Source organism: Lissotriton helveticus, chromosome 6 (assembly GCF_964261635.1).
Source record: "Lissotriton helveticus chromosome 6, aLisHel1.1, whole genome shotgun sequence".
Lineage (NCBI taxonomy): Eukaryota > Metazoa > Chordata > Amphibia > Caudata > Salamandridae > Lissotriton > Lissotriton helveticus.
In genome coordinates, this window is record NC_136067.1 from 1,720,504,363 (window position 1) to 1,720,532,018 (window position 27,656).

Here is a 27,656-nt window from a genome sequence, read left to right on the forward strand (position 1 = left end):
CAATATCACCGGCCTGACAACTAGGGAAGTGCTAAAACACACAGTACCTGGTGCAGAGAATCTCTGACCACTCACCTTTAACCCCTTCCACGCTCATGACAAGCTCAGCTCGTCATGAGGTACGCCTCTCGTACGCTCATGACGAGCTGAGCTCGTCATGTAACGCAGTAATTCAGAGCCTTTAGCGCACAGCGGTAAAACGCTTAGCGCGGATGTGGTTACCCATGCACCTGATGCAGCCCACACCTCATACTACTCTGGGATGGAGATTGAACCCTTTGGTATTGACAGATTAGTAGATTAAACTATTCCCCCAAGATTTCACAAAGACATATTTTAAGGAAAATGAGGGTTGTCTGTTAATAGAGGTCAGCATATGGAAGCTACACAAGACGGTGCTGAGAGGTCACCTAATTGCACACATCATATGGAAAAAAGGGAGACAGACACAGTGAGCAGGACATTGGAGGAGAAGTTGCTGGCATAGAAGGCACAATATGCAGCGCATTCCAATGCAATACTGGCCAACTGGATAGAGAGGGAGCATGAGAAATGACTATCCATGCCTGATGTGTTAAGAAGCCAGGGTGATTTACAAATCTAAACAACACAAGATGTACAAAGTAGTCAGTAAGGTGGCAAGGAAACCATTAGCATGGCTGGCCAGAAGGGGGGAAGGCTGGAGATGGGTGCAGAGGGTAAACACAGTGGGGGGAAACACGGTAGAAGTGGCAAAAGAGATAGCACAAGCCTTCACAGAATACCAGAGAGATCTGTACACCCTGCATTCGAACATTAAGCAAAGATGAAACATTGATAGCTTCCTCAATGACCGGGGGGAGAGGCATCAAAGTCCCTAGAAGGAAAATTGCAAGAGGGAGAGATTGTGGATGCCCTGGCGTAATTAAAGGGTAACGAAAGCATCAGTCCTAAACGGCCTGCCCCTGGAATTTTTTCAATGCATCAGGCATCAAGTGGTAAAACCAATATGAACAATGCTTTATGAGGCTAGGACAGGGGGTGATCTGCCAGGAGACCTTAGACAGGCAACCATAGTCCAAATACAAAAACAGGGAAAGCCTCCAGATCTCTGGTCCTCCTACAGACCACTTTCCCCACTCAACATTGAAACAAAAAATCTTTGCTAAGGTGCTAACAAAGCGCCTGATCAAGTGATCAATTAGGCTTCTTGTCCTACAGGTCAACCAAGCATAATCTCAGATGCTTGTACCGATGTCTAGCAAGTGAAGGTACTCCTCATCACACGAGATGTAGCAAAGGCTTTTGATTCTCTGGAATGGCCCTACAGTTTGACACTACTGGAATGGATCAGAGTGAATGGCACGGCATCTACGGAGTTTGACGTGGGGAGGGGTACAAGACTGGGCTCCCCCCCGTTACCCCTTCCTCTTCACGAGCGCTGTGGAGTCAGTATCCAACTGGATACCTGTGATGCCCTGGTCCGCGGACTGCGGTAGAGCCATGACTGGGAGGATGTAATCTCGCTATCTGCAGATGACATCCTATTGTACTTCGCAGAATTGGAAGATTTCAATATGAAAATACTAGAGACCTTTAAGATCTTTGGGTTCTTCTCTGGGCTGTGTATAAACTGGGACAAATTCTGCCTCTACCCACTTGTAGGGTGGACAGCCAGGGAAAACTGGCAATGCTCAATACCCCCTCCCGAAGAGAGAGGATCCAGTATCTGGACCGGCAACTCTTTTTTGACAACAATCTAGGCAATTGGCTTGAGGAATTTAAAAGAAACCTGGGGTATTGGCACAGACTGCCGCTACCCTTAATGGCTGTGCATCTCTATATAAAATTATATATTCACCTAAATCTCAGAGCTCCCTCTTCGAGATCCCTGACCATTTCTTTACGCTGGTTGATGCCGCAACCATGCTTCTGTTGTGGGATGGCAAAGAACAACAAATTCCACTGACAACGCTGACCAGGATGACATTTGAAAGGGGCATTGCACTTCCAAACCTATGCCTCTATACCTGGGTGACCCAATTGGTGGTTATTAATTACTGGTCATTCACGAACAGAGGAATGCTTTTCTAATGGCAGACAGGCATGCCATGGACCCGGGGGATTAAATCAGTGAGCTGCACAGTAATGGGAAACTGACCGAAATGCCATCTTAGACATCATTGGCAATCAAGTCATGACGGAGGGACAAAAAAACTTATCAGACTTATCCGGCTCAAAATACAACACAGGGCACTGTTCACCAAGGGGGCGCTATTAGCTATGAATAGGAGCCCAAATGACAGCTGTTGAAGGGGATGCGCACAGCAAGTCAATCACTGCTACCCTCTGTGAGTGTCCACGACTGAGCTCCTTCTGGAGGGGTCTAGCGTAGGATGCCCGAGGCCCTGGAAATGCCACTGGAGCTCACTCCTGTAGGAAAAGAAAGTGCACACACCGAATAATAACTTCCACGGAGACAGAGGTAACTTTCTGTTGTTATGCAGTTTACTCCACAAACAGCAATACACCAGGTACAGTTACAATCCAGTCAAAGAATCCGAACGATAATCTTTCATTTTATTACCTACCTGCATTCCATCCCACGCTCCCGTTCCCTCGAACAACACCTTCAACCGATAATGCCTCGTTACCGTTGCATAACAGCATCATTTAATTTTGACAGTTTTCTAAACATGCATCATCATATAATACAGACACGAGGGCAGCATTATCCCAACGCTGTGCTCCTACGTTACCAAAGAGACTTGCATTATTTCCACTAGGCGTAACATTATACAAATGTCACGCTCGTGCATACACAATAATATGCAACAACTTCTAAACTGATCATGTTTGGAATCTGGGGGGAAACAAATAATGGACAAATAAATGCACACTTCCGTTTTGCAATGTAGCTCTACAGGCGGCCCAGTGTAATGAGAAATTGAACAGCTATGCGTCCCGCGGGTAGATAAATGGGTAACCACCATGGACTGGAACTTGCAGGCAGGTAGAGGTACAGCAGGGAGTGGAACAGCAGAGGCAGGGGCTAGAAATAATTAAATTATGGGCAGCTCTCTCACCAGATGTCGAGTTGACGTTGTCTCAGTCTCTGCTGGGCCGCTTACTTCTGGAATGCTCCTCGAGACCTCGACCTGGCCTCACCACCGGTCACGCACACTTTTTAATGCGCATGATCACCACCGGCCGCCCCACCCTAAGGTGGGTGAACTTAAGAGACCACGCAGCCGCGGCGGCGGTCGTGGAGACATCTGCGGCTGCGCGCGAGCGTGACCCACCCTCGCAGTGCCCCAATATACAAATGCATGCCACCGTTATTTATGCAGATAATTGAATGACTCCGAGAGAGTCAGACATTCATAGAGTTGTGCCTGCTTGTTTTCCCGCACGGAGCGCGAGAATGATTGTGTAAACTTTACTGATTTCTTTTTGTAACATAACGCCCCCGGCCGGACCGAAAATCGGCCCCAGCACCAAAACCGGCCCCCTGCAAAAAAAACGGCCCCCACCCCATCCAGCCTACCGGGGGATTGCCCGGTAACCGGCATTGTCAGTCCGGCCCTGGGGCTCATCATTGTGCGTCACGCCACTAGTTGCAAATGCTTCTGCATCCTCTTCCGTAAAATGTATCATACCATTGCAAATTTTGCCTCATGTAAATGAGGGAAAAGCTTAGCCTTTGCACCTGTGCTATATTACATAGTGGGCGGAAGGGCAATCACTGCTTGCTTGCCACATCGAAGGTGCTGCACAGTGTTGTAGGGGTCTCCGAATGCCTTTAAAATTAAAGCCAGGTCTGCTACTTGCAGTTAGAGGCAAACCAGGAAGGGGCCAGCGGTCTGCCTTTCACAATGCTTCAGTGCAGATGTATGTTTACATCTGCAGAAGGAATAACGCAGTTATTCTAACGCATCGCATAGGGCTGGTCTGCACTGTGTAGTCCCAATCATGGCAAAGCCAGGTATAGATTTGGAATATGCGCCTGATAACGAATAGGAGAGCGGAGTACATCCATGGTATGCTGCACACACAAAAATAAAGGAGAAAAGTAAAAATAACATCTCTACTAATCTCAAACACATACCACTGCACTCTACAGTATAGTTGTCAGTTCTCTACTATCTCCACACTTAGGGGTGTGCGAAGTGGCAGGCAAACTTTGCAACTTTGACTAATTTTGGGCTGTTAGAAGTGGGGGTCTCTAGCTGGCAATGGTTTGCACCTTTATCCAAGTAGGGACCCTTCTTTCAAGTAAGGGTAAGGAGGAAACACTTCCAAAATAACCCCTGCCCCTCACCTCCCTTGGTAGTTCGGCACGAGCAGACAAGCTTATCTCAGAAGCAGTGTGTAAAGCATTTGTGCACACATACAGTAACACAGTGACAACACTACAAATGGACACCACACCAGTTTAGAAAAATAAGTAATCTTTATCTAAACCAAACAAGACCAAAACGAAACAAATCCAACATACATAATCAAAATGTGACTTTTAGAAGGTAAACACGGTTCTGTCCATAGCAAACTATAGATGCAACACTTTCAACGCAAAGTACCTTGGATGCGTCACAATCATAAACAAGAACAACTGCAGGGAAGGTGATGTGTCGGTTCCTTATGCCCAGGGAAGGTGATGCGCCGGTTCTTTACTGAAGAGGAGGTGATGCGTCGGTTTCTTCCTGTGCGGGGAGGTGATGCGTCGGTTTCTTACTGTGGCCCCGGCATTGATGTAGACTTGGAGCTCCGGTGCGATGCATGGGGATTTGGAGATGCACTGGTTCTCAATGTGGCGGTGGTGGCAAAGGCGCTGCATTGATCTCTCCAGCTGCAGCCCCACGATGCGTCAGTTCTTCCAGTCTCACAGCAGGGCCTGTGTCTGAATCAGGGCGGTGATCTCGGACTTCGGAGATTGGTGCACGAGATTCGGCATGCATCGATGTCTCCAGCCGTGGGCACGAGATGCGTTGGTTTCTACAGCAGCACAATGGAGATGCATGGGAATTCTTCCTGCACAGCAGCGATGCGTCAGAAACAGGTGCAGCTGCGTCTCTCTTCTTTCTTTGATTCTCTTTTCCCAGTTCTAAGCAGCAGGCACAACCCCCAGAGGCCCAACACATAAACAGGCAGGTCAGAACTCCCAGCAAGGAAGTTCAGGGAGCTGGTGGCGAAGTTGTTGTGTTCAAGAGCCTTCAGAACAGGAGGCAAACTCTACTTTAAGCCCTTGGAGATCTTCTTCAAGGAGGATACATAGCACACAGGATAGCCTTTGTCCTCTCTTTGGCAGAAACAGCCTCTGCAGGCCAACCCCAGACAGCACACAGCAAAGGGGCAGCACTTCTCCTTCAGCTTTCCCAGCTCTTCTCCTTGGCAGAGGTTCTTCTTGAGTCCAGAAGTAATCTCTGGAGTAAGTTCTGGGGTCTGGGCCCAGCTATTTATGTTCCATTACTCTTTGTTCTTTTGTGGCAGACAGGCTCTGTGCTCAGTCAAAACCATTTCTGTCCTCTCTGGTCTATTTCCCGGCAGGAGGTGGAGACAGCATTGTGTAAGGCAGACCACGCCCATTCAGGTAAAAATAAATCTCCTCCCCACTACTCTAAATGCAGCCCAGGTCTATTCAGCCCAGCTCTGACTCATCCAGGAAAGGCAGGACACATTTCAACCTACCTCATCCTCCAGTGGCTGTCTACAGTGAGCGCATAACCACAGCCCTTGTCACTCCAAAACCAGACAGTCAATCCACAAACCAGCAGAGGCACACAGGATGGCTAAGCAAGAAAATACCCATTTTCTAAAAGTGGTATTTTCAAACACATTAAATAAAAATCATCTTTACTAAAAGATGCATTTTTATATTCTGAGTTCAGGCATACTACACTCCATCTTTCTATCTCGTCCCAATGGAAAGTTATACTTATAAGATGTTATAAATAAACTCCTATTCTATCATATGGGAGAGTTAGCCTTTCAATACAGAAAAACTAAATACACTGTATTTCACTATCAGGACATGTCTCACACACACCAGGACATGTCCTACCTTTCCCATACACTGCACACCGCCCACAGGGTACCATGGGCTACCTTAGGGCTGATTCACATGTAATAATAGTGATGGTTAGGGCCTGACAAGTGGGTGCACTTGCCAGGTCGACATGGCAGAACAAATGCATATAGACACTGTGGTGGCAGGTCTGAGAACCTTTTGCAAGGCTGCTTGTGTGGGTGGCACAATCAGTGCTGCAGGCCCACTAGCAGCGTTTGACTTACAGGCACTGGACACACACAGTGCACTGTACTAGGGACTTGGAAGTAAATCAAATAAGGCAATTATGGAAAAACCAATCCATGTAAACAATTTACACAGAGAGCATATGCACTTTAGCACTGATTAGCAGTGGTAATGTGGCCAAAGTCCTAAAACCAACAAAAACAGGAGGCCCAAGAGCAAAAAGTCAGGTCTAACAGGGCCGTTTTTTGCTTTGCCACATTCATGGAAAGATTAAGACTTTTAGAACATGTTGGTTGGATATGTACTTATTTAACTCTAAACAATGGTTCTACAGAAGATGCACTTTGCACAAGGGAGTTACAGTGTCACTTCTACACCAGGAGAGAGCCCGTGTCCCGCCGGGTCAGAGCGGGCCATAGCCTCTGCTCCTTGGAGTAGAAGGAGGGTGGGAGTACCGCCCGCCAAACATATAGATTCCAAAATTGCAGGCAGAGAGTTTTGTGCTTTCAGTGGCTCCAACGAAATCACTGAACTTTGCTGACTGGTTGAAATGTTTTTTGCACCCACTTAGCAACGGTTTTTACATAAAAACAATGTTACTGTAGGGAGTTCCTGCAGGGAGTTTGATTCCTGCGCATAGAAGTCATTGTTTGATGTAGGTGCCCAGGATCTCAGTCCTTGCGTAGCTATCCAAGGTGCAAGGTAGGGAAATCCAGTAACAGTCTGTGGTGGACAGGCTGTCAAATTCCCCACAGCTTAGCCAGTTGAAAAAAACGTGTGCCCCCCCCCCCCCCCTGGTTTACAGCAAAGCTCCCCCTACACCAAAAAATACTCCTGAAGTGTTCATCTTTTAATTTAACCTTTCGTACACAAACTTAATATGCCCCCTTGGTTTTCTTCTCTTCCTGCGTGCCCTAGTGCACAGAAACGAAAACTTGAAGTGAAAACACTGCATATATTTTTCACCATTGAAGTAAAGTCCAAAAATGCAAATAATACACATCACACTCTGCAGATCATGTTTGGGCTTTGCTGACTTCTGGTATTGTGAAAATAATCTATATATACTCTCCATACACTTGTAGTGGCAAGGAAAATGTAGAAACTATGGAAATGGTGAAAATCAGGTCATGTGTATAACTTCACCTGTTGAAAAAAGTTTGCATACTCCGAATTTAGATCCCATTCTAATCAAGCAACCCTGCTGTTAACAGAAGACTGGCACTTTGTACCAGCCGCAGAACGACGCCACAGTACACAGTCTCAGTGTCAGAAACCAGGCTTCCGGAGAAGCTGCCTAGCGGTAATTTAGGGGCAGATTTATGATGACTGGCGCATTCCTGGGGATGCGCCAGTCATCCTGCGCCGCTGCTCCGCCACCCATGGTGCGCCGCATTTATAATGCGGCGCACCATGGGGCAAAAATGACACAGATGCGTGACGCATCTGTGCCGTAAAGGTGGCGCATTGCTGGAGCTGCGTCGCAAGCGCGACGCAGCTCCAGCAAGGCTCGGGGGTGCCCCAGCTCCACAATGCTGCATCAAGACCTACGCCTGCTTCAAGCAGGCGCAGGGTTTTGACGCAGCATTGTCCTGAATGTGACTGAGTGAAATCTCATAGATTTCACTCAGCCACTTTTAGGAGGCGTTCCTGCGCAGGAACGCCCCCCCCTACGCCGGAACGCCTCCTTAAGGCGCAGGGCTTTACAACGTGACGCATCTCCTAGATGCGTCACGTTGTAAATAGGGTGCATTGTTTGCGCCGCCGTTGCGTCAAATAAAGTGACGCACCGGCGGCGCAAGGCCGTCATAAATCTGCCCAGAGGGGCAGATTTATGAAGGCCTTGCGCCGCCGGTGCGTCACTTTATTTGACGCAACGGCGGCGCAAACAATGCGCCCTATTTACAACGTGACGCATCTAGGAGATGCGTCACGTTGTAAAGCCCTGCGCCATCAGGAGGCGTTCCGGCGCAGGGTGGGCGTTCCGGGGCAGGTGCGCCTCGCAAAAGTGGCTGAGTGAAATCTATAAGATTTCACTCAGTCACTTTCAGGACAATGCTGCGTCAAAAGCCTGCGCCTGCTTGAAGCAGGCGTAGGTCTTGACGCAGCATTGTGGAGATGGGGCACCCCCGAGCCTTGCTGGAGCTGCGTCGCGCTTGTGACGCAGCTCCAGCAATGCGCCACCTTTTCGGCACAGATGCGTCACGCATCTGTGCCGTTTTTGCCCCATGGTGCGCCGCATTGTAAATGCGGCGCACCATGGGTGGCGGAGCAGCGGCGCAGGATGACTGGCGCATCCCTGGGGATGCGCCAGTCATCATAAATCTGCCCCTTACAGCCTGATTCATCAAGGTACCGTTTTGCGAGTCTCTAATAGAGATTCATAAGGAATCGCTATTAGAGACTCGCAAAACGGTATTCATGTAGGAATTGCTAAATAAATAGCGATTCCTACACATTCCTTATTTGCGAGTAGCAAATTGCTATTCGCAAATAAGGAATAACTCCCCATTCATTCCTATGGGCCAAAAGGCCCATAGGAATGAATGGGGAGTATTCCTTATTTGCGAATAGCAATTTGCTACTCGCAAATAAGATAGCGATTTAAAGGGTGCCAGGGGTGTCCAAAGGACACCCTGTAGCACCCCTTAAATGCACATTTGAACAGGTGTTGCGCACACACATGTCCAAAGGACATGTGTGTGTGTAACATGCAAAAGAAAAAATGCACTAAAGTGCTTTTTACACTATTTTCGCAATTTACCACCAAGTCAGACTTGGTGGTAAATTGCGACCAAATATTGCGATTTCGCAATTTCTAATTGGTTGATGAATTGCATTTAAGGAATCTCTATTAGAGATTCCTTAAATCCAATTCCTCGCAAATATGCGATTTCGGTAATAGAGATTTTTGCATTTGGGATGATGAATCCCAAATGCAAAAATCGCACTCGCAAAGGGCCAGATTCTCAGAATCTGGCCCTTTGCGAGCGCAAATCAGCTTGATGAATCAGGCTGTAAATCCCCACACAGACAATATGGCATTCTTCTTATTGGGGTCTGCTCTTGGATGTCTTGACGTGCTGCACACGAAGGGGCAGATTTACAAGGAACTGGCGCATCTGCATAGATGCGCCAGTTTCCTTGCGTCAGCACTGAATGTCCTTGTGCCACCATGGATGCGCTGTATTTACAATACAGTGCTCCATGGTGCAAGGATTAACAAATGCGTCAGAAATTCTGACGCATCTGTTGGCACAAAAATGACGCAATCTGCCCCAAAGACCTTAGGGTTTGTCCTTTTGGAGATTTATGTAAGCTAAGTTAGAGTTTATCAACCAATGTGACCAGAATCAAACACATGGACTAGAATTCAAATTATGTATCTTTAAACTGATATTCTGCCAGTGCTATGTCTTGACTTTCCAGTGTCCGATCTTTCCTGATCTGATTCGGATCCTCTTTTTTTTCATAAATTACTAAAGCAGTGGTTTACCCTGGTTTTTTCTGAGTTATGGTGGTGATAAAGCTGCATTGAAATATTCTTTATTCCTTCGAAGATAGTTCAAATTTTTGCATTTAAATATGTGTTTATGAGTGCTTAGTTGATAGTTTATTTACATGTTTCAATTTTGTACTGCACCTCTGTGCCCTTTGAGATCGCCCTGTGCCCCAAAGGATGTACAAATGAACGAAATAAACTATTAGATAAAATGGTCTTCAAATGCCTGGCTTTTGTTATTTAAGTGAAATAGACACCAGCTGAGAATCAGCGATGCCGTCTAATTTCCTCCATAAGTGACATGCTGTCTCTCATTTATCCTATTTACCTCCTGGCCTTCTCTGTTTTCATTTACAACTGGTGAAAACTACAATGAAAAGTCAATACACAGTTATACCTCATTAACTGTGTTTGTTATCCAACAAGGACATTCTCCCCCGTATATCTTGCTTAGTAAAAACGAAAAGCTTTTATGTCAAACATCCGAATCAACAACAACAAACTGAATTTCTAATTGTGATGTTGAAGTAGGCAATCAGGTTGTATCCACCATCTATCAATCAGATAAAATGTAACTGAGTTTTAAAAATTGTCCTATAAAAATATCGATTCCAAGAATACTGACTACAACAATGCTGTGAAGTATATATGCATAAGTGTAGATTTACTATTATTACCTCCAAATCTATATCACTTGAAGATAAAAAAATATTCAAAGTACTCCGCAAGGTATATAATTAGAATAGTAAATATATACTTACCTATATATTACCTTCGTGATAGTGTGGTAGTTGATATTCTGGAGTCAATAATTTTTCAAGATACGTACGTAGATGTGGAGTTAAGAGCATATGCACATATAACGAAATATGTGTCATCGCAATGATGTCATTTATGGCCCGATTACAAGTCTGGCGGTCCGTGGGCTGCCAGACTCGTAGTTCCGTGGCGGTGGCGGATACAGCCACAGCGGCACTGGTGGTCCGACTGCCCAATTACGACTTGGGCAGCCAGACCTTCCTGGCACCGCTGGCTCTGGCAGGGAACCGCCACTCACCGGCATTGGAGCAGTGGTCAGAGGCTGCAATATGCTTGGCGGGACCGCTGTGATCACGCCAACCATATTACTAGTTTTCTCTCCACCAGGGTTTACACAGAGGTTATTCCTTCATGTGAGCCTTGAGGGAGCGGAAACAAACAAAGCACGCCTTTGCCTCAATCGCATGTGGATGCACACAGGGAGGCATAACGTGTTCCCGGTGTGCATGCACATAGGTTCCTGTATGGCATGGACTTTCGAGTCCATGACTTGCAGGAACCTTGTAGTGCGGTCCCATTGCGGTGCCTTTTTCATAGGCACTGCTGCCTTTAAAAGAGGCACCGCCATGAGACCGCCACTTTGGTCGCCTGCCAGACTACTCAAAAGTCGTAAACTGGCGAGCAGGTGGTGGTGACCTTTGGCAGAGAGGTGGCGTGGAGGTTTGCACAGCCACGCCACTGCACCGCCAAAAATTCATAATCAGGCCTTAGTGTCTTGTAAAGAGTAATATATTATGTGTGGCCATAAGCAGTGCAATACAGGGGTGCAACTTATAGTTAGTACCTTGAACTATAACTGGAAAATGTAAGTGGTATTTTGTTTTTAAAAGTTTTTTCTTATCTCATTTCAACACCTAACTATAACGCCACTTTAACTTTAGTTTTTTTAGTGAACTTCTGTGTTTTTTAATCATATTCTAACTTGAGCACACACCCAGCCCCCTAATCAAACTACACTAATCCCCCTAGGAGTGACCAATTCAGCTGCGCAAGACCAAAGTCCATACGCTATGGCGGGTGGCCACATGGCCTGACCTGTGATCAGACCAGACCCTGTGGCCAACCCCACCTGTGCACAGCCATTGTGTTGCATGTATGCCCTGCATCCAATCCATCATGGGCACCAAACCCCCTGAGGGTGCCCATCCCCGGTGCACACAGTCTTCAGCCTTCAGCCTGAACAATGGCAGTTGGCCGCAGGGTTTTGTTATGACCAGACCCATGTCATTTCTTTTTGGTACAGAGGCTTTGCATTACCACAGGGAGTCCTACGTTGGGTACAACAGTACTGAGGGCTGATACCGAAGTACTGACAGCCCAACATCTTTATATTTCCAGTTTAACGTATATGAGGGTCAATTTGGGATTCCTGGTCCTGAAGGTCAGGGTATATCCACCCTTACACTTTATGTGACCTTTCACTTTTTTCAGGACTTGAGAACCAAGTCCCTGAGTCCTGCAATTACACTCAGAACATGTTCTTCAATGTTGGGGCCTGACAATCAGATCATTAATGACCTCATTTCGAGCACTGGTACCACATTACCAAAATGATCGACAGGAGAAAAAGCTCCCTTGGCCAATCAGAATGGTCGAGCCTAGGCAATGCTTGCGCTGTCTCTTCGTGACATGTTGTATATACTTTGTGGCCTACAGCCCACCCATCGCTTTTCATTTGTTGTTCTGTGTCCTTCAAAAATCCTTGCTTCCAAGTGGTTAATCTTTCCTATTTGTCCCTCTTTTTCATCAGTTGCTCACTTCGGCGGAGCAAACCCCTATTACTTGTAGCCTTACACTTGTACATTTTATAGCAAATGTAAAAGGGACTACTTTTTCCTTTGTCTAAGAGCACCTCACACAAATGTTCAATGTTTTCAGTTGCTCCGAGATCTGATGTCAGGCAGCAGCTTATTTCCTGTTTTTGTTTAGAGTTCTTGGGAGGGGGATCAATTTTTAACTTCTCAAAATGAAAATGTTCTGTGATGGTAGGGTTTACAAGGTTTTTGTATTTACTCAAGTGTTGTGTACTAAATAACATTTACTATTGCGTGCAAGCTGCCTCGCTGTATCAACGAGGGTATTAAAAGACACAGAAATGGACTAGTGCTTGCAACCAAGTCCATTGCAATGAAAATGTGGTGACCATTTTAGAAACAAACTACCACCACTATGTCACATCAAGTGTAATGTTTTACGGGCACTATGTTGAAAGGCAGAGTCCATATAAGTTTCATGTATGAAGTCTTTATTGAATTAGTCATACACCACCAACGATGCAACAGTTTCCAATGGTCAGGTAATATTTTCCTGTTACGCACTGCCAATGTGCAGAGAGAATTGTGACCACAACTATTTACATTGATATACACTTAAACGCCGCCAATGCACAGAGAAAATCACTACTCTTACGATTTTCAATGAATATTGCCTCAATTTCAGATGGTGGCACACATCATGCACGACGACATCATTGAAGTCATGCGCCAAGACTAGGCTGTCTTGCCTTCATGCGTCTTGTCTTGTCGCACACACATCAGGAAATCAGCTGCTCACTGCTGAGCTCATGTTGTCGCTGAGCATGCCGGATCTCACCAATGAGCTGAGTTGCGCATATGCCGGCGCGAGGCTATCAGCTGTTCGGATGCTTGTGAGTCCGTGAACGTGCCGCTTTGGCACAAGGAGCATAGTCACTGAATTTTAAGGTAATAAAAATACCTTAGTTCTCCGATCGGCTCTTCCTTCCTGTGTATAAATACTCCATTCAACGCCTCTTTCCTGTGCTCACTTGCACGTGCCGAACTTAGTTCAAAACATAGCAGTCCATATGAAAATACAAGCATGAATCCTTAGGGTAATTGGTGGTGTGTACGTGTCCCTAATCAAGTTTGTCACTGGTCGTCATTGTTGAAAGGCAGAGTCCATATACATTTCATGAAGTCTTTATTGAATTAGTCATACATCACCAACGATGCAGCCTGCCAGTTCAGCTCCCAGTCTCCAACTGACATTAAATGGAACTCTAATTTCATGTGAACATTCCATGCATGAACTACTTACATACATTTGAAGGAACTACACCTAATATGAAATATAGCACACTACTAAACATGCAGGTATTGTCAAAGCTTGGTAGTACACAGTAATCTTTCACAAGACATCTGTATAACGCAGTGTAGTGATCTACGGTTCCATCACGGCTGGTATTTCTTGCTAATATCTGGACTTTGGAGTACTGTTGTGTGCTGCTAGGTATTCTTCATTGTTCCACTAAACCTATACTATTAGTACTGCCAGGATTTGGCAGCCTTTTCTGCCTTTTAAGTTTTCTTTCCAGCAGGATCACTTGGTTTTGAAGGGGATTTTTAAAGAGGTCCCTAACCGAACTCCTCACTTTTAATTCAATCCAGCTCTTGCTTACAATCCTTTTTGTGTCAGTGTTTCTCCGCAAGCGACCCATAGTAGTTTATCCCTTTGTTTGATCACTAATGTGTTTAGCGTTTTACCTCCGAGATAGTCTCAAAGGTTGTAGACCCTATTAAATGATCTGTAATATCTCATCTTGTCCAGTGCAATTTGATTGTCACTGTGTGCTGCACATGGTTATTTGGTTGTTCAATGGCAGGTTATGTACCAAGGCCCGGAGAGCAAAGCATCGGCGGTGCATGTGTCATGGAGCACTACCGCAAGCTGCTATTAAAGAGCCCTGCTGAGCCAGGCAACAGCACTGCATGTATCTTGGTGCAGTACCGCAAGCTGCTACAAGAGGCCCCTAATGAGCCAGGCACCACCACTGCATTGGTGCACTAATGCTGACTGATACCAGATGCCCCTAGTGAGCCAGGCCACATCACAGCTTGTATCACAGAACAGTACCTCAGGTTGTAGTTACCGGGGGCCCTCAGAAGTGACAATGGAACAAGGCTCTAACGCTAGTTAAAGCTATATATGATGTTCACTGGGCACTATACTTGAAAGGCTCGGCCTTCAATCCATAGCATACCTTATCAGCAAAGTAAAACCTTTTTAGGTCAAGCCTAGGCAGCACTCGTGCTACCTCTTCGAGATGTTGTATATATGCAAAGTCCATTGTTGACCCGAAAAGATGAAAAGCTGATGTGACATTATCTGCTTGGAACTCATGACCTAAACAAAGGTCATGGGAGATATCAGGAGAAAGGCTCAACACACTGGCTGTCAGCACACATCTCAGTCACATTTCTCTCAAATAACTGCACTTCCGTACATTTTGTAAACATCCATTTTGCTTTCATTTATATCCACAATTAATGCAGAACAGCTAATTTTTAGTGCTCTTGCAGAACTCCCACCCAAATTTGCACAAAATTACACGTACTTTAAGAGTGGAATTTAGCAATGCAGTATAGCTCTTCAATCTTTGGCAGCACAGCACACAGGATAATGTGCTGCATGGCTACACAATTATAAAGTCCAAAAGGCGAGACCTATTGGCTATGCCAATGCTTGTTTGGCAAGGTAGATGCGTCACTTTGTAAACCCCTGCGTCACATTATACCTGCGCCAGGTATAATGTATGCAAGGGGGGCGTATTGATGCAAGAAAGGGTCGTAGAAGTGACGCAGTGAAATCTATAAGATTTTACTGCGTCACTTCTAGGACGCAAATGCGTCAATATCTTACGCCTGCCTCACAGCAGGCGTAAGACTGACACAGGCCGTTTCACATGGGGCTTGTCCCATGTGAAAGGACGCATTGCTGGAGTTGCGTCACTTTTGTGACACACTCCAGCATTGCGTCACTTTTGCGCCATACAGATACGTCAGAAATACTGACGTATCTGTAACTCCTTGCGCAATGATGCGTCAAACTGTAAATATGATGCATCATTGGTGTCGCAAGGAGGGTGCAATGAAAAGTGACGCATCACTGTTTTCACGGAGCTATGCGTCACTTTTCATAAATGAGGCCCTATGTGAATTAGCCAACCTGCTAAGGATCCTCAAATTAACTATGTAGATATTGCTAAAATCGAATACCTTCATGCCCAAAAAGAACACATTTTAAATGCTAATTTCCCCAAAATGATCGAACCGAATTATACCAAACCAATTAAAGGCATTTCCTTGGCTAAAGTTAAGTTCTACTTAAATGTCGAGTTTGTTGCTATTCCTTTTAGATGTTTTTCAAATTAAGGAGCAAAGAATCCGATTGTCTTTAAAATGGGAAATGTCTTTTTTGGTACCCCACCTCTCCACGTGGCTTTTTCAGCCCCTGCTTTATGGTTCTATACAAAACTTACTAGAACCCAAAGTATATGAAATTGTTTTTAATGGAAAGTGTTTTGCAGATTGGGGGCAGCGTTATCAAGAAAAAAAAATCTTTTAATGTAAACTCTGACCTAACCATAACTACAGAGGAACTGTCAATGCCTACGTAACAAATATACATAAACTACAGAGGAACTGTCAATGCCTAAATGGAAGGCTGTTAGACTAATCTTCTTGAATTCATACTGCATGATACAAACAGCACCAGATTGTAATTGAACAAGACCACAGCAATGCCAATTCACATTACAGATATGACTTCATGAGCAGGCAGAAGCCTACACATTTCTCCCCTTTCCTTGTCTATTATATTTTTCTTTGTTTTCCACAACTGTAGGATATTGTCGTAGTTATGTTCCACAGATGTAATGGCAAGTTTTCGGGTCTGTTATTTTAGATCTCATGTAAGATAACACATTTTGTTTATGCTGCACTACCCTGTACTAAATGAAGGCTCACTCTGTTTTTGAATCCTGAGGCATTTTTTTGATAATACATGGGATTCTGTAATCCTTGTATAAACGCCAGTCATTAATTTCTTCATAATCAGCAACTTGTGGCGCACCCAGTTGCCGATTATGAAGAAAAGACATCAGAACTTAATGGTAATAAGTTATTATAGTCGAGTTCTGATGTCTCCGTGCCTGCTGCCAGAGCTAGCAGCCGAGATGAAAGGCAGGTAAGGTCACGAAGCGGCTGCTTAAAGCAATGAAAATGAAGCATTGCTTTTCTTTCTTCTGCTCTCTTTTTTTCTAGTTTGCAGTGACTAGCAGAAAGAATATGTTTATTTTTGGCATTCTTTAGATAATTCGAGAAAAGTTAGTATATTTTCGAATTTTTCTACACATTCCATTACAGCTTTTTTTTTAAACTGACTAGTATTGAACAGCTTCTAATAACTTTTTTCAACAAATATCTAACAGATTTTTCATGTATTTAATTTTGCACTAGATAATCTATTTTTTATTCATCCTGTTTGCAACCATGCTATGCACCAAGTTTTTAAGTGGCTTGTGGGAATGATGATGGTGTGGCTAAGTATTATATGGGATAAAGTACCCCCTGACGTGCATAATAAGGATATTGCGAATCATCTTGGAGTTCTATAACCTTATTAAGGAACTCAGCCTTCTGCCTTGTTCCTTTATATGGATATGGAGCTCCTCTGTGACTTACAATATCCTTATATTGTACATCAGGGTGTATTCTATCCCTTATATATCTATTTTCTTTCTTGCGATCTACTTATTGAATATGGCTAAATTAAGGACACGTATAATCATAAGGATGGGGGAGGTAGAGTGAGAATCCTTTCAGTCTCCGTAGTATATACTCTTGATCAGGAAGGGGAAAGGATCACTTGTCCTGCTTAAACCCTGGTTTTGCAGGTCGAGGGGGTGGTATCTCCCAAAATATGACCCTCATACACGTGTATGTTGGAAACTTCTTTGAGCGGTATATACTGTGTCCCCGCTTAAATACACGTGCGTGCGTAATCATTGGATCATTTTTTGTGTGTGCACCCTCCACCAGGAGGTTTTGCCTTAGGTTTAAGGCAGTAGTGATCGTGGAATAGTGGGGGATTTGTGGTGATTTCGTTATTAAAAAGTCCGGACAGCCAGAAGAGGGAGAGTTTAATAAATCTGGATTCGGACTGTATATAAAATTATAGGTGCACCCTTCGAATTGGTAAGGGATTCAAGTGCACTTTTTGTAAGGTTTTAAAAAGAGGTCAACATGTTTCAGCCTTGGGTAGTCAGTAGATTTATAGGCTTTCGTCAGGACCAATGGGGGTGAAAATAGTGAAAAATATTGTGAGAAGAATAAAGGGTTATTGACCTGATTCTTCGTGAATTTAAGGCTTCTTTGTACCTGTAAAAGAGAATAGACAGACATACATACACACACCAACAAACAGGGAGATAGGGTGTAGGAGACATATAGTTATGTACAATAGTACCCTTGTAAATTCAAGGAACTAGAAAATGGCAATGCTTTTCATTGAATCAAACTCATTTCAGGCGTCAACTCTCCCGTTGTCATGCTTCGGCGGGCAAAGGTGATTCGATTAATACTGTAGTGAAGTGCCCATAGTTCTAGGGTATTGCTTAATCTTGTGCGTGGTCTATGGTGATATAACTATGGCCGCCTCGTGATAGCGTTTAAATACGCTGCATACATTCAGTGCTGGATCAGTGAGTATTTTTAGGCGTATGGTGTTTACGCAATCCAGCAGGCTAAGCATGCTTATAATGACCAAGCAAGTTCCTAAAATTGTTCGTGAATCATTATCTTGTAATACTATAAATCGTGACTCAGTTCGTGTTGAGTACGCTATTATTGCTTGCGGTAATGTAGCTTGTTCGATTTGGTTGCGTACCTTATTTTGGTCAGGAAATTACTTCCTCGGGGAGTTTAGGCTGGACGAGAGAGGCCTTACTGTGGGTTTATTAAGAAAGAAGAAGTTAAGGTACGGGGTCTCTTACTTGCGGTTGTTGTGTCCTGGACGTGCGCGGTGCCCCCGATTACCTTAGTGCCTTCTGCTCTGTCCTGGCAGCATGTGCTGACTCTGCCTCTCGTCACCCGGAACAGTAGCCAGTACGTTTCCGGGTGAATATGTACTCTGTGGCGGCGGTCATGGAAAAAATACTATGAAATATTTAAACGCCTGGTTCGATTTACAGAGGGGTTACGACTCTATTTAAAGAGAAGTGTATTGTTTTGCAAAAAACGGAACATTAAATGAATGTAAATTAAATGAGGAGCTTAAAGTTACTTTTTGCAAATAGTAATTAGAGGGGTTGGTTGTTATCAAAACTGCCCTTAATTACATTGTTTCTCTTGGGGTACTTTTCTAAATTACTGGGTGTGGAGGAAGTTAAGAAAAAATGTATGTGATTCACTACTAGACTCAGATAGGAGATTATTGGTTACAGTGTCGGTCTGGCGGGCCATTTAAGCGGGATTCGCTGATGGTGGTTATTATTCTACTATTCTACTATTATTCTGTTGAGAGACAGCCAAGGGATGGAATCGTTGAGACCAAGGGTATCTGTTTTGAGCCTATGGACCCAACGTTGTTCCTTCTCAAACAGGATTTTCGCTGCATTCCTGTCTACTGTCTCTAGAGTCTCTAAGATTACCCATTGGCTGTCTCTCAACAGATGATCCAATTACTTAAGTTCTCCTTCAGCAATATGCCATAAGTGCCTTCAACCTAGTGGTCTTAGAATAATAACCACCATCAGCGAATCCCGCTTAAATGGCCCGCCAGACCGACACTGTAACCAATAATCTCCTATCTGAGTCTAGTAGTGAATCACATACATTTTTTCTTAACTTGCTCCACACCCAGTAATTTAGAAAAGTACCCCAAGAGAAACAATGTAATTAAGGGCAGTTTTGATAACAACCAACCCCTCTAATTACTATTTGCAAAAAGTAACTTTAAGCTCCTCATTTAATTTACATTCATTTAATGTTCCGTTTTTTGCAAAACAATACACTTCTCTTTAAATAGAGTCGTAACCCCTCTGTAAATCGAACCAGGCGTTTAAATATTTCATAGTATTTTTTCCATGACCGCCGCCACAGAGTACATATTCACCCGGAAACGTACTGGCTACTGTTCCGGGTGACGAGAGGCAGAGTCAGCACATGCTGCCAGGACAGAGCAGAAGGCACTAAGGTAATCGGGGGCACCGCGCACGTCCAGGACACAACAACCGCAAGTAAGAGACCCCGTACCTTAACTTCTTCTTTCTTAATAAACCCACAGTAAGGCCTCTCTCGTCCAGCCTAAACTCCCCGAGGAAGTAATTTCCTGACCAAAATAAGGTACGCAACCAAATCGAACAATCTACATTACCGCAAGCAATATTAGCGTACTCAACACGAACTGAGTCACGATTTATAGTATTACAAGATAATGATTCACGAACAATTTTAGGAACTTGCTTGGTCATTATAAGCATGCTTAGCCTGCTGGATTGCGTAAACACCATACGCCTAAAAATACTCACTGATCCAGCACTGAATGTATGCAGCGTATTTAAACGCTATCACGAGGCGGCCATAGTTATATCACCATAGACCACGCACAAGATTAAGCAATACCCTAGAACTATGGGCACTTCACTACAGTATTAATCGAATCACCTTTGCCCGCCGAAGCATGACAACGGGAGAGTTGACGCCTGAAATGAGTTTGATTCAATGAAAAGCATTGCCATTTTCTAGTTCCTTGAATTTACAAGGGTACTATTGTACATAACTATATGTCTCCTACACCCTATCTCCCTGTTTGTTGGTGTGTGTATGTATGTCTGTCTATTCTCTTTTACAGGTACAAAGAAGCCTTAAATTCACGAAGAATCAGGTCAATAACCCTTTATTCTTCTCACAATATTTTTCACTATTTTCACCCCCATTGGTCCTGACGAAAGCCTATAGATCTACTGACTACCCAAGGCTGAAACATGTTGACCTCTTTTTAAAACCTTACAAAAAGTGCACTTGAATCCCTTACCAATTCAAAGGGTGCACCTATAATTTTATATACAGTCCGAATCCAGATTTATTAAACTCTCCCTCTTCTGGCTGTCCGGACTTTTTAATAACGAAATCACCACAAATCCCCCACTATTCCACGATCACTACTGCCTTAAACCTAAGGCAAAACCTCCTGGTGGAGGGTGCACACACAAAAAATGATCCAATGATTACGCACGCACGTGTATTTAAGCGGGGACACAGTATATACCGCTCAAAGAAGTTTCCAACATACACGTGTATGAGGGTCATATTTTGGGAGATACCACCCCCTCGACCTGCAAAACCAGGGTTTAAGCAGGACAAGTGATCCTTTCCCCTTCCTGATCAAGAGTAAATTAAGGACACAAAAGAGTATTTAGATTTATATAAACTCTTTGGTTTCGCCCACAGAACCAGTTATTTTGACTTCATGGATCACTATATCATGGTTGCTTCACTTTATGCTTTACTGTTTGCACATTATTCATGCTTTTTTTCCTAATCACTTAATTGGAATATATTTGATAATTTTTATTTTTGGCAAATCACTAATAATAGTTTTGTGTCAACCACATTTATTATCACATTTCGGCTTAATCACGTCAAGATGCCACATCACAATATATAATTTAATCTTTAACAAGACGAACCAAGGACAGTCAGTAGTTTTACTAGTATATGTTGTCCCCAAACCTTGAAATGTGAAAGGGCATCTGCCATTTCACTAAAGAACTGTCTTCTAAACACATTTGAGCACATTCCTGTGTTTATTACAACCAGGAGCATTTCGGCCTCATAGTGTTCTGATTGGATGAGTTCAGTGCCAGTTTCTTAATGAGGGCAGGGGAGCTCCCCCAGTCCTCTTTGAGCCGTGCTAAACGTGAAAAATAAAATGTCAATGAATGCCCCAAGCCAAGGTAAAAGGGAGCGTGCCCTCTGCTGCCGATTGGCTGCAGAGGACTATAGCAGTGGCTGAAAGAGGCTGCAAAGTGCAGGGGTGGCTCCTCCATTTGAGTGGAGGAGCGTCGCCCCACAAGCCTCGGAGCTGAAAAATAAAAGAGTACTTAAGTTAATTTATTACTGTTTTATTTTTCAGTATCCTGTCCTGAACTAAGTGTCAACCTGCAGAATAGCACTAGCAGGGTGATGTGCTCTTTAACCTCTTCCATGCTCATGACGAGCTGAGCTCGTCATGAGCCACGGCGCTCCGGGGCTCATGACGAGCTCAGCTCGTCATGAGCCGTGGAACGCTCGCATGCGGGGATAATTCCCCTGCTGTGCTGAGCGTTCCACGGCAGGTAATGCCCCTGTGACGAGCTGAGCTCGTCATGAGCATGCGGGCGCCGTGAGCATGCGGGCGCCGTGCGCGCCCCCCTCCCCCCAGCACAGAGGGAAAATAACCCCCGCAGCGAAGGGGTTAAAATGTGCATGTCCCCTTGGCCAGCTGTCCAGGGCGCCCAGCCAGAAATGCACATTTTAAAGTTCTCTAAACTAGCTTTCTTTGACAGCTAGGCTAGAGGAAGCACAGGGCTCCTAGGAGTGCTGGAAAAGCCTGATCTATCCAATCCTGGTGCTGCTTTAATGCTGTGATTGCAGCGCCAGGATTGGGTAGTGTTGTTTCCTACATTTGGAGCTTCCTGAAGATACCCGAGGGAGGACGATGTTGCGCTGCGTAGAAAGGTAGGTAAGTTCATTTTAGTACTATTTTTTCGTTTATGTGCACCCCTCCTCCCCGCACCCTCAGTGCATGCCAACTGCCATTGCCAAAGTGGGCATGTCAATTTTGCTGGCTGTCTTGAGCCGGCAAAAGTGACATGCACACTTTGAAGATCTCCACCAAGCTGTCTTAGGGTGGAGAACAAGCACAAGCCTACAGGGCCTAAAGAAGAGTCTAGCTACCCTGCTCCAGCCCATCCTGGCACTGCTCTTATGCAGATTAACAGCATGAGAGCTGTGCCTGGATTGCTTAGGGAAGTTAGGTCATCGACTTGTGTTTGGAGGGAGCCGGAGACTGCTGAGGACAGCGCCCAGGTAACATTGATCTCATTTATAATTTTACTGTAATGCATGCCAGTGATTTATTGCTTATTTATTGTGCATATTTTGTTTCATCTATGTATTTTGGGAAGCGGTGAGGCCCTTTGCCGCCACACCACTTTCAAAGAATACCAGCTTTCCCTGGATTAGTTGTATCCTTCCACTGCTAGAAGCTGGCTTTTTGAATCTTGATTCAGCAGTGCAAATGTTTCCTTGTTCTCTATCACCCATTTGCTTATCTCCCTACACTCCCAAAGTTTTCACTACTCTCCCTCCCAGCGCCTCTGAACTCCCTCGTCTGTTATTTTTTTAGGATGGCCTAGAACCAGCATGCAGGCGATATGCTCTGGGATGCTTTTTGTAGTGAAGTACGGAATAAAAGCCCCGACCACTCTCTGCCCATAATTGTTCTTGGTTTGTGTCATTGTCCTTCCTAAATGCTGATTTATATAGTGCAAACTCGACCCGAAGGTATTGGAGTGCTTTACATGAGCACAAGTTACGTTACACAAGGGACACATTCAATTTTTTGGGGTAGGCACAGGGAGATTACGTCATTTGCCCAGAACCACAGGATGTGGAGTCGAATCCAAGCTTGAACCTTGGTTTCCCAACTCCAAAGTCTGTAGTCTAGCTGTGAGACCACATCCTTTCCCCAGATTGTAAATAGGCGTGTTGGTCCCTCCTCAGTACCACCTTGGGTGCATTTGCAACCTCCCATGGTGACTCGCCCTTTTACGTCAGTTGTTACACTGTACCTTTCCTTAAGTCTGTAAGCACTGTTTTCTTTATTGATTTTGGAGCAGCCAGGACAATGGCGGCCACTTCTTTCCAATGCCATAGGTCTCACATTTAAATGCAAGACCTATTGCATTGCAAATATTTGTCATAGAGTGGGGGGGGGTGACTAGCAGGTTTTGCCATGCAGTAAAGGAGTACCACAGAGTTGGGTGACTAACATTATAATTTTTTTTTATGCTTCATATAACGCAAACTAGACCCGAAGGTATCAGAACGCTTTTGGTTACGCACAGGGAGATTCAATGATTTGCCCAGAATCATAGGTGTTTTGAGTGTCGCTGCCAAGACTCGAACCTGGTTCTACTGCTTCAGGGTGGGACTCCTCTAGCCAGGAATGTAGAGAGGAAGAAAGGTACCTCAAGTTTCTAGAATGCGTGTGGGAAGGAGAGCTCAGAGAAGCTGTACTCCTAGTGCTTCTGTAAACGTGACTGCATTCAAGAATCAGACAAGAGGTGCTGGATTTCCGGTCTCTTCCTTGGGTCATCCTAATGCCCCTTTCAGTCTCATTAGGGCACTCTCAGCAATCCCAGATTTGCAGGACACATCCTTCTTGAGGCTTGAACGACTAGCCTGCTGAGAGCTGTAACTAAAGACCGCTCTGCCTCACCCTGTGACCCGGAATAAAAATAAATCTGCAGAACTGGATCATGACGCAGTGCTCTTTCACCAGCTGCTCCTTACCATAGCTGTTCACAGGACGGTACCGCGCCTTGTAACTACCTTTGATTTAGTTGTAATGGCATGCCTGGGTTTAAAGGGGCTCTGATGTATAATCCTCACTTTACAAACCTTCTTCACAAAGCAGGGGTTTGCCACCAATTGGAGACTAGCAGACCTGTCCGATTGACTTTCCCTTGCCTGTTATATAAGACAGCTATAAATCTTCGCTTTTCCAACCAGTTCCCAAGCCACCAATAGGAATCTGAAGGTTACACTGGATATTGCCCAGCACTGATCACATATACATGACTTGCACTATTAAGTATGGTAACGGATCTGGCCTAACAGCCAGAGCTGTAGACTTTACAGGTGGGGAACCAGCTTCAGGCCTTGATATTGTAAATGACAATGCCTTTTAATATTATAAAAAGCATTGCCATTTACAATGCCAATAGCTCAAAATCTCGCAATTGCGAGACCTATTGCATTGTAAATGCTTGTTTTATTCATGTCCGGCAGCTTCAAATTACTCCTTTTCTTTTTAGTGCTTCACACATTTTCTTTTCCCTTTTTTACTTTTAATGTACCATTTTACGGTGGCCATTTGACATGTTAAATCAGTTTACTAAAAATTACAAAATGGCCACCGTACATCAAGATGCATGTGCATGCTTGCAATAATGCCAGCATGCCTATGTAGATATCATTATGCTTGCATTCATATGCAATAGACAATAAAAAAGCATTGACAAATCCAGTAGTTTAGCCTATTGAAGCTGAAAACTATTGGCATTGCCAATGCTTCTTCATTATTGGATGACACACATTCTAGATCTATTGTGCATTATGAATTGGCCATTTGGGATTGTTCGATTCTATAATCACCGTAAATACTAAAGTGAAATAATTAAGATAATATAACTACAAACAACTGTGCGCGACTGGAAAAAAGAACAAAGTTGTTTATTCCATCATTTCGAACATTTTGATTCGAAAATGCTGGTTGTTTACAACCCCATTTTCAAGCCTGTGCATTACTCAGTAGATATGCAAGGCGGAGAAAGCACACTGCTGGCATCTCGACAAAAGCTCCCTGTTGCCTTCTGGGAAATACGGGGCATGATCATTTCAGTATCTTATAAGTAAGGAACCGTTCACCATTGGCTGGTGCAGCCAGAGAGGGTATTACTGTATATTCCTAGATGCATTTTTATAGGATAGGATAGGTTAGGATATATGTTTATATAGCGCTTGAATGCTGTGGCGTCTTGGCGCTGGTGTAAGTGCAAGAGTTATGCATGATCGTGTGCTACCTCCCTCTCCAACATTATTCAATAGAAAAATGTCCCTTCACTTGATGTTTCTGTTGCATTTGGATAGTTCTGCCACATCAAGGGGTTGCCAACCTACAACCTGAGGTATCAATGCCCATCTAAGCATCACCCACCTCTCCCAGTTCATCTAGTCTCCAGAATAGATGCTTGTGCCCCCAGTTGTGCCATCCATCATGCAGAGTGGTATGAATGAATCACATGCCACTTAACATTGGTAATTAGCACTTGTATAAAGCACAGTCCAGGGCTTTAAGTGGGGAAAAAACTGGGGATGCTCTAAAAGGGGCGTGGTAAATTTCTTAAAGGGGTGTGGCCTATCCGAGTATGGGCGTGGTCTAAATCAAGATAACTAGCATTGTGTGCTTAAGAATCATGTAGTCGCATCCAGCAAAGGACAACAAAATAGGCAAAAAAGTATATTTATTAAGTATTAGCCATAAAATACTAAACACTAAAAAAAATGTAAAAATTATTAACATTACTTAGAAATCTATTGCAGGATTTCCCAAAACCCTAGAAGATATTCACTGTGTCAATTTTGCTGGGGTTTCTCACAACAATTTTCTTCAGCAGACCTTCTACCTTTTGCCAGCCAACTCTTTACATAAAGCTTTGCCTCAAATGTTTCAAATGGAGGACCAATGAGTTTTACCCGCAAGCATGAAGAAATGGTCTCTACAAAAAGAGAGGCACTTGTTGGGCTAGCAATTAAGTTCATTGCGCTGAAACCTCTCTCACAATCCGCATTACTTGCTGGCAGGGTTTCCATGCAAACTATTAATTTTTATAATGCTTCAGGTGTTTTCTTTCCACCAAAATCTTTGAAAAGTCTAAAAGCTTGGATAGTATCACTTGCTGGCAGCTGAAACTATGAACACATTTTCTGGATCTCTGTTTCACCATAAAGAATGCATTCATCACCAGAAGGCAAGTTGCCTGCATCTAGCACACTGAAGCTGGCTATAAGTTTTTTCTCAGAATCTGGGGCACATCGTTTATTGATATTTACAGACAGACTTTGGTAAAACTGATTTGATTTAAGGGCAACAGAGTTACTTCTACCATGGAAAAGAGGAACATTCTTGAATTTGCCCTCGTACTTTCATTTCCAAAAATGCCACAGAGGTAGATGATTAATGTAGAAGCATTGGTAATAGAAGTGCTTTCATCAATTAATACCTTGATCTTTGGTTTGTGTTGTCTGATATAACAGACCAATCTTTGATGCATTTCCAGTGCATTCTGTTTTATTATTTCAGTTGCAGTCACATTGCTGTGCAAAACACGGACCATTGCACTGCCATTCTTTGCCTGAAAGCAAATTAGATCAGTGTGGTCAGTGAAAGGGCAATCTTTTTTTGCCAAGTAGTAGGCAGTGTCAAATACCCTGCATGTGTATGTTAACCCACACACACAGAGCGCGAGGGACTCGATCCTGGGGCAGATCATGTTTGAGGCAGAGCAGGCCTCACGATCTTACGCCCCAGCTGTGTGCCGATGAGCACACCGAGACAGATTTCACAGGGGGGCAGCTTCAAGAAGGCACAGTGCAGAGACCCGCATAGCAGCTGGAAGGGTGGGTGATGGAGAACTTTTTTATTCCTGAGTTCCCAGCTCTTCTTAGGCCCTTGGAGACCGGCAGGCTTCAGAGGGACCAAGCACACAGCACAGCTCCTCTTCAAGTTAGGGGGACACAACACACAGCAGACAGTCCTTTCCTCAGCAATCACAGCAACTGTAGGTCAGCTCCCAGACACTCAGCATGGATTCCTTCTTGATCACAAAGTTTCCTAATCTATTTTTACTGGGGCTCCAGTCCTACTTATATACCCAAATAGTCTTTGTTCTTCTTGTGTGAGGGGTCCTGGACCCAATCTAAACCAGTTCTGGGTGCACTCTGCCAGTGCACATCTTCCTTTGTGAGTGTGGGCGAGGGCCATCAGACGCACCGCAGGAGGTGGAGCCAGCATTGCGGCAGGCAGGCACAGCCCTATTGAGACCCAGCTGCTACTCCTCCCACCACTCTACATGCAGATGGGTCTATTAAGCCTTGTGCGGACTCAGCCAGCCTCCTGGAGCCGCCCCCAGCCCCTGTCACTCACAAACCAGACAGTCAATACACAAAAAGGCAGAGGCACACAGAAAGGTTGAACAGGAAAATAGCCACTTTCTAAAAGTGCTATTTCCAAACTTAGAATTAAAAAAAAATCTTCACTAAAGGATGTGTTATTAAATTCTGAGTTCAGGGATACCAGATTCCATATGTCTATCTCGCCGTTATGGGAAGGTATGCAGGTAAACGTGTCACACAGCATTCCCCATGTTATCATATGGCCAAGATAACCTTTCAATAGTGAAAAACAAAATAGTCAGTATTTCACTATCAAGACATGTTACCCATACTAGTAACACCAAACACAACCCTAACTTTG

At 44.3% G+C, this 27,656-nt stretch overlaps 1 protein-coding gene across 1 annotated transcript in view; it reads right to left on the bottom strand.

The window, feature by feature from the left end:
• The window catches only part of PLEK (pleckstrin), a 318,328-nt gene that overhangs the window by 63,212 nt on the left and 227,460 nt on the right, over positions 1–27,656 (bottom strand). The window lies entirely within an intron of this gene.